Source organism: Pristiophorus japonicus, chromosome 24 (genome assembly GCF_044704955.1).
Source record: "Pristiophorus japonicus isolate sPriJap1 chromosome 24, sPriJap1.hap1, whole genome shotgun sequence".
Lineage (NCBI taxonomy): Eukaryota > Metazoa > Chordata > Chondrichthyes > Pristiophoridae > Pristiophorus > Pristiophorus japonicus.
The window spans coordinates 6,975,236-6,984,207 of NC_092000.1; positions in this window are offsets into that span (position 1 = coordinate 6,975,236).

Genomic DNA, 8,972 nt, shown 5'->3' on the forward strand with positions numbered 1-8,972 from the left:
AGTCGGCCATTCGGCCCCTCGAGCCTGCTCCGCCATTCATTGAGGTCACGGCTGATCTTCGACCTCAACTCCACTTTCCCGCCCGGTCCCCATATCCCTTGATTCCCCAAGAGTCCAAAAATCTATCGATCTCTTTGCCTCTCTCTCCTCCTTTAAGACGCTCCTTAAAACCTACCTCCGAGAAGAGTTGAGTCACTTTCTGTGAAGTGCCTTGGAACGTTTTACTATGTTAAGGTGCTATATAAATGCAAGTTAATGTTGTACTGCTTCGGTGCAATTATTTTACATGTAAATTAATCGTTAATATTCATCATCATCGGCGGTCCCTCGAAACGAGGATGACTTGCTTCCAAGAGGATAAGAATATTATGCCGTTACATGTAGGTGTGAGAGAATGGGGAGGAAGTTTAAACCATTCCATCTGGTGAGAAAGGGGCACATACCAACCTCAAATCACCGTGCAAAGACGTACCACCCTGTTTCCGCTGGATTCCCTCCACCGCCATCTTAACTGGCCCTTTTTTTTCATCATAAAGGCAATCGAGGAGGCAGCCTGACACAGGCCCATGCAAAATCCGGGTCCTATGGCGTCATCGTTATCGTCACCTCGTATCCTAACCAAAACAAGGATCACATGCTGCCACCTCTGTAACATGGCCTGCCTTCACCCTCATCTCAACCCCACCATCACTGTTGTCCCGTGACTCTTTCAAACGCGTTCAGATGAGACGCTAAACCGAGGCCCCGTCTGCTCTCTCAGGTGGGTGTAAAAGATCCCACGGCACTATTTCGAAGAAGAGCAGGGGTGTTCTCCCCGGTGTCCTGGGGCCAATATTTATCCCTCAATCAACGTAACAAAAAGATTATCTGGGTCATTATCACCTTGTTGTTTGTGGGAGCTTGCTGTGCGCTAATTGGCTGCCGCGTTTCCCACATTACAACAGTGACTACACTTCAAAAAAGTACTTCATTGGCTGTAAAGCGCTTTGGGACATCCGGTGGCTGTGAAAGGCGCTATATAAATGCAAGTCTTTCTTTCTTGTGTTTCTTATTGATTGCATCCCTTACGCAATATGGGCTTCAATTGCCCAGTTAGTTCCTTTACTGCCAGGTGCGTTCTCTCTCCCCAACATGCTGGGAGATTTACTCAGATCTCAGCCTGCTGGAGGCCGTGATGAATTATTGAGTCGCGAGGATTATGTGCTCTCGGGAGACGATCATTGTGAGAGATTTATGGCTCGCACAAGTGGCCACTGATCAAAAGGCAAGACATTGCAGTCATCGACATTGCTGTATAAATCCTGCAGTCTCTGCTCATCCCCCGTGGTCTGCCTCAGCCAAGTAGCTTGCATGGAGAATAACATTAAACAAAGGGGTTTACGGCAGAGAGGTGACTAGATTGTGCTGCATTGAGACCTTCTCCTTAGTATGAATCCAAGCCAAGTTAAAAGTGTTTACTCCTCTTTCTCTTTCTCTCTCTCTCTCTCTCTTTCTCTCTCTCTCGCTCTCTCGCTCTCGTGTTTTCTCTTTCTCTCTCTCTCTCTCGTGTTTTCTCTTTCTTTCTCTCTCTCCCTCGTTTTTCTCTTTCTCGCTCGTTTTCTCTTTCTCTCTCTCTCCCTGTCGCTCGTTTTCTCTTTCTCGCTCTCGCTCGTTTTCTCGCTCTCTCTCTCTCTCGCTCGTGCTCGTTTTCTCGCTCTCTCTTTCTCCCTCGTGTTTTCTCTCTCTCTCTCCCTCGTGTTTTCTCACTCTCTCTCCCTCGTGTTTTCTCGCTCTCTCTCCCTCTCCCTCGTGTTTTCTCTCTCGCTCTCTCGCTCTCATGAATCCTACATGGCCACTGTTGGTACTATTACAAGGTGTGCCACCAGAGGGCACTGCAGTGGGAGACTTGCAGGTTACCTGTACAGGTGTGCCTGGCCTAGTATAAAAGGCAGGCCACCAGGTGTGATCCTCATTCTGGAGTTAACTAATAAAAGGACTAAGGTCACTACAGTTCAAGTACAACACACTGCCTTGTGGAGTCATTGTTAGAGCATCTAAGGACAAAACTGGCGACGAGATTACGAACTTTCAAACGGAAATGGCTACCCTTGGTATGTCGCCGATGGTGATGATTGGGATGCCTTTGTGGAGAGGCGAGAACATTGCTTCACAGCAAACGACCTGGCAGGAGACGACCCGGCCACACTGGCTGATACGCGCCGCGCTATCCTACTAACCAGTTGTGGACCCAACGTCTATGGCCTCGTCAGGGACTTGCTGGCACCAGCGAAGACAACGACCAAGTCGTACAAGGAGTTTGTAACCCTGATCCAGGAGCAACTCAAGCCCAAGGAGAGCATCCTCACAGCCAGACACGGGTTCTATACCCACGACGGCCCGAAGGCCAGGAAGTCGCGAAGTATTCCGCAGACCTCAGGAGGCTGGCGGCGCCGCGCGAGTTCGGCACCCACCTCAACGAAGCGCTGCGGGACATTTTTGTCATTGGAATTGGCCATGAGGGCCTTCTTCAACAGCTACTGTCGGAGGATCCCACAGTCACCCTGCAGAAGGCCATCTCTGTGAGCCAGTCATTCATGACCTCGACCTGCGGCTCTAGGCGGATGTCTCACCCTCAGGACTCAAACCCGGCAGGTACTGTGCACAGAGTGGCCCCGTTCAGGAGCTGGACTGTAGAGTGCGAACCCTCTCAGGGAAGAGAGAACAGGCCCCCCCTCGAGTCCCTTAACTCAGAGTCCGCCGAGGGGGCTTAATCGAATAGCAACATGCTGGCGTTGCGGAGGGAATCACAGGGCTCACCAGTGCCGTTTTATAGAATATGTTTGCAAAGGCAGCAGCACAAAGGGCCACCCCCAGTGCATGCGTAAGAGAAATAGGACTCACTGTGTTGATGAGGAGTCCGCAGATGGCCAGGAATCCAGCGCGGATTATGAATTGGTAGACGGAGAGGCAGCCCAGTCCCACGGGGAGGTACATAGCATGTTTACCTGCACCACCGAGTGCTACCCGCTGAAGATGGAAGTCGAGATAGCGGGAAGCCCAGTCTTCATGGAAGTGGACACGGGGGCGAGCCAGTCAGTGATGAATCAGGGAGCCTTTGAGAGGCTATGGGACAATCCGGCTGAACGACCCGAGTGGGCCCCGGTTCAGGCAAAAGCTGTGCACCTACACCAATGAAATCATCCCAGTCGTTGGTAGTGCGGATGTAAAGGTACTCCATGATGGCGCGGTGCACAAGTTACCTCTGTGGATTGTTGCAGGTGATGGACCAACGCTGCTCGGCAGAAGATGGCTGGAGAAGATCCATTGGAAGTGGGAAGACTTCACCCCTCCAGCAAATCGAAGCCCTCTGCAAAGCAAGCCCTCACCAGAGGGTGGACCTGGCACCAGAGAGCAGACCAGCACAGCACCCTGGGCACAGACCGCTCAGCACGACTGGGTGGAGATGATCCAGCCAAGACGACCCGAACACACCTTCCAGGCTCCAGTGGCAGGAGCAAGAAAATCGGATCCAGAAGCGACTTCCCAACTGCGGAGGCAGAACCCGGGGAGAAGAGGATCACCGCAGTCGATGTCGTGGGCGAAGGAAAGATGGCGCCCAAACCACGAGGTGATGCGCTGAAGACAAAGATGGCCACGGCCAGACCACGAGGTGTAGTGCTGATGGAGCAACACGTGACACCAAACGGAGAAGCGGATTGGGGTAAAGCAAGCAAGGCTCTCTTAAAGGAGGCCTGCAGCCCACTACAATTAAAGGGACAGTTCCACACATTTAAGCACTGTAACAGTAATTGTAAGTTAGAGACAAAGTGTGTAACGGATTATGTAAAGTGTGTAACTGATAATCGGAATTGTATACATGCAACCAGCGAGGAAAAGTCGCGCGATCGTGATCGGAACCCCAGAGTGTCCATCATAAGTAAGGAAAAGCTGTGCGCTGCAGGATTCCCACTGCTCGCAGCCATTGCGATGGGCAGACACCCATCGGCTGCACACAGGTCCAGCGAGCTACCCAATGCTGTAGCCTGCGTCCCGGGGACCGGAGTCAGGCACCATGAAGTATGGCCACAAGCAGCCGACACACACGAGCTGCGAAGCAAGCGACCTTAGCAGGGCAACAGCAACGGTATCGCTGCCATGCCCTGGGTCGGCTCCGTCGCTCAGTGAACCGATGGCACCAACGCCACGAGCCTGAAGGAGCAGACTGCACCAAGGCCGTACCCCTAGATGTCAGGTCACCCGCCACTGTTTCCCCAGAGGAAACAAGCACCGGCCAGGATCATGAACCAAGCCACGCTCAGGCCAGCGAGTCAGCGGTTCCCTGTGCACTGCTAGACGACAACTCCTCAGGGGGCAGCTGTGACCCAGGGCGCAAAAGAAAGGACAGGGGGGTCACAGGCATCTGTGTACCGGCCCGACGCTAGGGACCACGGCAACAGCCCCGAGAGCAGGCTACGCGAGCCAACCGGGTTCCCACTGCCAGCACCGGGCACTGAACTGCCACCAGACTGTAGGGACACCACCCAGCAGCTCCGGGACAAAGCTTGTCCTCACGCACTGGTCACCGCATCGACATGGCATCCAATGCTCTTGTCGCACCACGGAAACACACACACAACAAAAGGGAAACGCAAAATCCACTTAGCTGAACTTGTATGTACATGAATGCCAGGATCCTCCGCCACACCAATGTAGGGGGGGGGGGGGGGGGGAAGAGAATGGAGTGGTCAGGAACACAGACAAACAGCAACCACCAGCACACTACTGCACCCACTACCCACCCAAGGTTGAGCTGGCCCATTAGAGGTCTACCAGACAGAACCCACATAGAGCTAAGCCCAGAGCATAAGTAATACAGGGGCAATTTGCACTGCGGGTTCAGGGGGCAGTGATGTCATGTATCCTACATGGCTACTGTTGATACTATCACAAGGTGTGCCACCAGAGGGCACTGCAGTGGGAGACTTGCAGGTTACCTGTACAGGTGTGCCTGGCCTAGTATAAAAGGCAGGCCACCAGGTGTGATCCTCACTCTGGAGTTAACTGATAAAGGACTAAGGTCACCACAGTTCAAGTACAACACACTGCCTCGTGGAGTCATTGTTAGAGCATCTAAGGACACAACATTCTCCCTCTCTCTCTCTCTCTCTCTCTCGATGGCCCACAGGATTCTCAGTGGATTGAGTTCCAGTCACCCCCATCCCAGATCCTGCAATGGTCCGTTCCACAACGCTACCCACTGGCCTCCCACATTCTACCCCTCGCAAACTAGAGGTGATCTAAAACTCAGCAGCCCGTGTCCTAACTCGCACCGTGTCCCGCTCACCCATCACCCCCTGTGCTCGCTGCCCCGTGTCCTAACTCGCACCAAGTCCCGCTCACCCATCACCCCCTGTGCTCGCTGCTCCGTGTCCTAACTCGCACCGAGTCCCGCTCACCCATCACCCCCTGTGCTCACTGCCCCGTGTCCTAACTCGCACCAAGTCCCGCTCACCCATCACCCCCTGTGCTTGCTGCCCCGTGTCCTAACTCGCACCGAGTCCCGCTCACCCATCACCCCCTGTGCTCACTGACCCATGTCCTAACTCGCAACGAGTCCCGCTCACCCATCACCTCCTGTGCTCGCTGCCCCGTGTCCTAACTCGCACCGAGTCCCGCTCACCCATCACCCCCTGTGCTCGCTGCCCCGTGTCCTAACTCGCACCGAGTCCCGCTCACCCATCACCCACTGTGCTCACTGCCCTGTGTCCTAACTCACACCAAGTCCCGCTCACCCATCACCCCCTGTGCTCGCTGCCCCGTGTCCTAACTCGCATCAAGTCCCGCTCACCCATCACCCCCTGTGCTCGCTGCCCCGTGTCCTAACTCGCACCGAGTCCCGCTCACCCATCACCCCCTGTGCTCGCTGCCCCATGTCCTAACTCGCACCATGTCCCGCTCACCCATCACCCCCTGTGCTCGCTGCCCCGTGTCCTAACTCGCACCGAGTCCCGCACACCCATCACTCCCTGTCCCGTGTTCTAACTCGCACCGAGTCCCGCTCACCCATCACCCCCTCTGCTCGCTTACCTACATTGGCTCCTGGTTAAGCAACGTCTCTATTTCAAAATTCTCATCCTTGTTTTCAAATCCCTCCATGACTCTCGCCCCTCCCTATCTCTAATTTCCTCCTGCCCCACAAACCCTGGGCTTGTAAAAAAGGAACAGCAATAATCATGGGCGATTTTAACCTTCATATTGATTGGACCAAGCAAATTGGCCAGGGCAGCCTTGAGGAAGTGTTCATTGAGTGTATCCAGGATAATTTCCTTGAACAGTACGTTGTGGAACCAACCAGGGAGCAGGCTATCTTAGATCTGGTATTGTGTAATGAGACAGGATTAATAAATGATCTCCTAGTAAACCTCTAGCATGGTTGAATTTCAAATTCAGTTGGAGGGTGAGAAAGTTGGTTCTCAAACCAGTGTCCTAAGCTTAAATAAAGGAGACTACAAAGGTACGAGGGCAGAGTTGGCTAAAGTGGACTGGGAAAATAGATTAAAGAATGGGACGGTTGATGAGCAGAGGCAGACATTTAAGGAGATATTTCATAACGGTCAACAAAAATATATCCCAATGAGAAGGAACGAGAAGGGATAACCATCCGTGGCTAACTAAGGAAATAAAGATGGTATCAAATTGAAATTTAAAAAAGGATGTGTATTTGAATTTCCAGAAGGCATTCGTTAAGGTGCCACATGAAAGGTTACTGCACAAGATAAAAGTTCACGGGGTTGGGGGTAATATATTAGCATGGATAGAGGATTGGCTAACTAACAGAAAACAGAGAGTCGGGATAAATGGATCATTTACCGGTTGGCAAACAGTAACTCGTTGGGGTGCTGCAGGGATCGGTGCTGGGGCCTCAACTATTTACAATCTATATGAATGACTTGGATGAAGGGACCGAGTGTAATCTAGCCAAGTTTGCTGACGATACAAAGATGGATGGGAAAGCAAATTGTGAGGAGGACACAAAAATCTGCAAAGGGATATAGACAGGCTAAGTAATTGGGCAAAAATTTGGCAGATGGAGTATAATGTGGGAAAATGTGATGTTATCCACTTGGGCAGAAAAAAAAAATGGAAAAGAAAGTTATAATTTAAATGGAGAAAAATTGCAAAATGCTGCAGTACAGAGGGACCCTGGGGTCCTTGTGCATGAAACGCAAAGTGAAATAGCATCGTGGGATCTTTTACATCCACCTGAGAGAGCAGATGGGTTAACGTCTCATCTGAATGAGTTTGAAAGAGTCAAGAGACAACACGTGGTGGTGGAGTTGAGCTAAGGGCCACGTTACAGAGATGGCAGGCACCGTGCGATCCCTGTGTTGGTTAGGATACAAGGTGTGGGAGCTGAGCTCGGCCTTCCCACTGTCGAGGCTCAATTTCCCCAAAGCATTTTTTTGGCGTACTTGAAGAGTTACGCCCGATTCTTGGGGGCCTAAGTACGCCAAAAAAAAAGATTCTAAGTTTCCCTGTTGGATTTCCTCATTTTTGGCCCAGCCTAAGCCGACCTTTAGTTTTGGGAGTGGAGCCTTGATCGGCACCAAAAAGATCAGGCTGCCATGGTAACCAGGGACACAATGCAAGCTGAAGCATACAGCCAGCTCCCAACACGCTAAAAGGAAAAAGCTCTCAGTCTCTCACTCTCTCTCTCTGACTCTCTCTCGCAGCGCCTCGCTCTCTCTCAGCGCCTCTCTCTCTCTCTCTCAGCGTCTCTCTCTCTCTCTCTCTCAGTGCCTCTCTCTCTCTCTCTCTCTCAGCGTCTCTCTCTCTCTCTCTCAGCGCCTCTCTCTCTCTCTCTCAGCACCTCCCTCGCTCTCTCTCTCTCTCGCTCTCTCTCAGCGCCTCGCTCTCTCTCAGCGCCTCTCACTCTCACTCAGCGCCTCCCTCGCGCTCTCTCTCTCTCTCTCTCTCTCTCTCTCAGCGTCTCTCTCTCTCTCTCTTCTCTAGCGCCTCTCTCTCTCACTCAGCTCCTCCCTCTCTCTCTCTCTCTCTCTCTCTCTCTCTCTTTCTCCGCTCTCTCTCTCGCCTCTCTCTCTCTGCGCCTTGTTCGCGCTCTCTCTCTCGCTCTCTCTCTCTCTCTCTCTCTTCTCTCTCTGCGCTTCGCTCTCTCTCTCTCTCTCTCTCTCTCTCTCCTTTTCTCTCTCTCTCTCTCTCTCTCTGCGCTTCGCTCGCTCTCTCTCTCTCTCTCTGCGCCTTGTTCGCTCTCTCTCTCTCTCTCTCTCTCTGCGCTTGTTCGCTCTCTCTCTCTCTCTCTCTGCGCCTTGTTCGCTCTCTCTCTCTCTCTCTCTCTCTCTGCGCCTCGCTCGCTCTCTCTCTCTCTCTCTCTCTGCGCCTTGTTCGCTCTCTCTCTCGCTCTCTCTCTCTCTTTCTCTCTGCGCCTCGCGCTCTCTCTCTCTCTCTCTCTCTGCGCTCTCGCTCTCTCTCTCTCTCTCTCTCTCTCTGCGCCTCTCGCTCTCTCTCTCTCTCTCGCTCTCTCTCTCTCTCTCCTCTCTCTGCGCCTCGCTCTCTCTCTCTCTCTCTCTCTCTGCACCTCGCTCTCTCTCTCTCTCTCTCTCTCTCTGCGCCTTGTTCGCTCTCTCTCTCGCTCTCTCTCTCTCTCTCTCGCTCTCTGCGCCTCGCGCTCTCTCTCTCTCTCTCTCTCTCTCTCTCTGCGCTTCACTCGCTCTCTCTCTCTCTCTCTGCGCCTTGTTCGCTCTCTCTCTCTCTCTCTCTCTCTCAGCGCCTCGCTCTCTCTCTCTCTCTCTCTCTCTGCGCTTCGCTCGCTCTCTCTCTCTCTCTCTCTCTCTCTCTCTCTCTCTCTGCGCCTTGTTCGCTCTCTCTCTCTCTCTCTCTCTGCGCCTCGCTCTCTCTCTCTCTCTCTCTCTCTCTCGCTCTCTCTCTCTCTCTCTCTGCGCTTCGCTCGCTCTCTCTCTCTCTCTCTCTGCGCC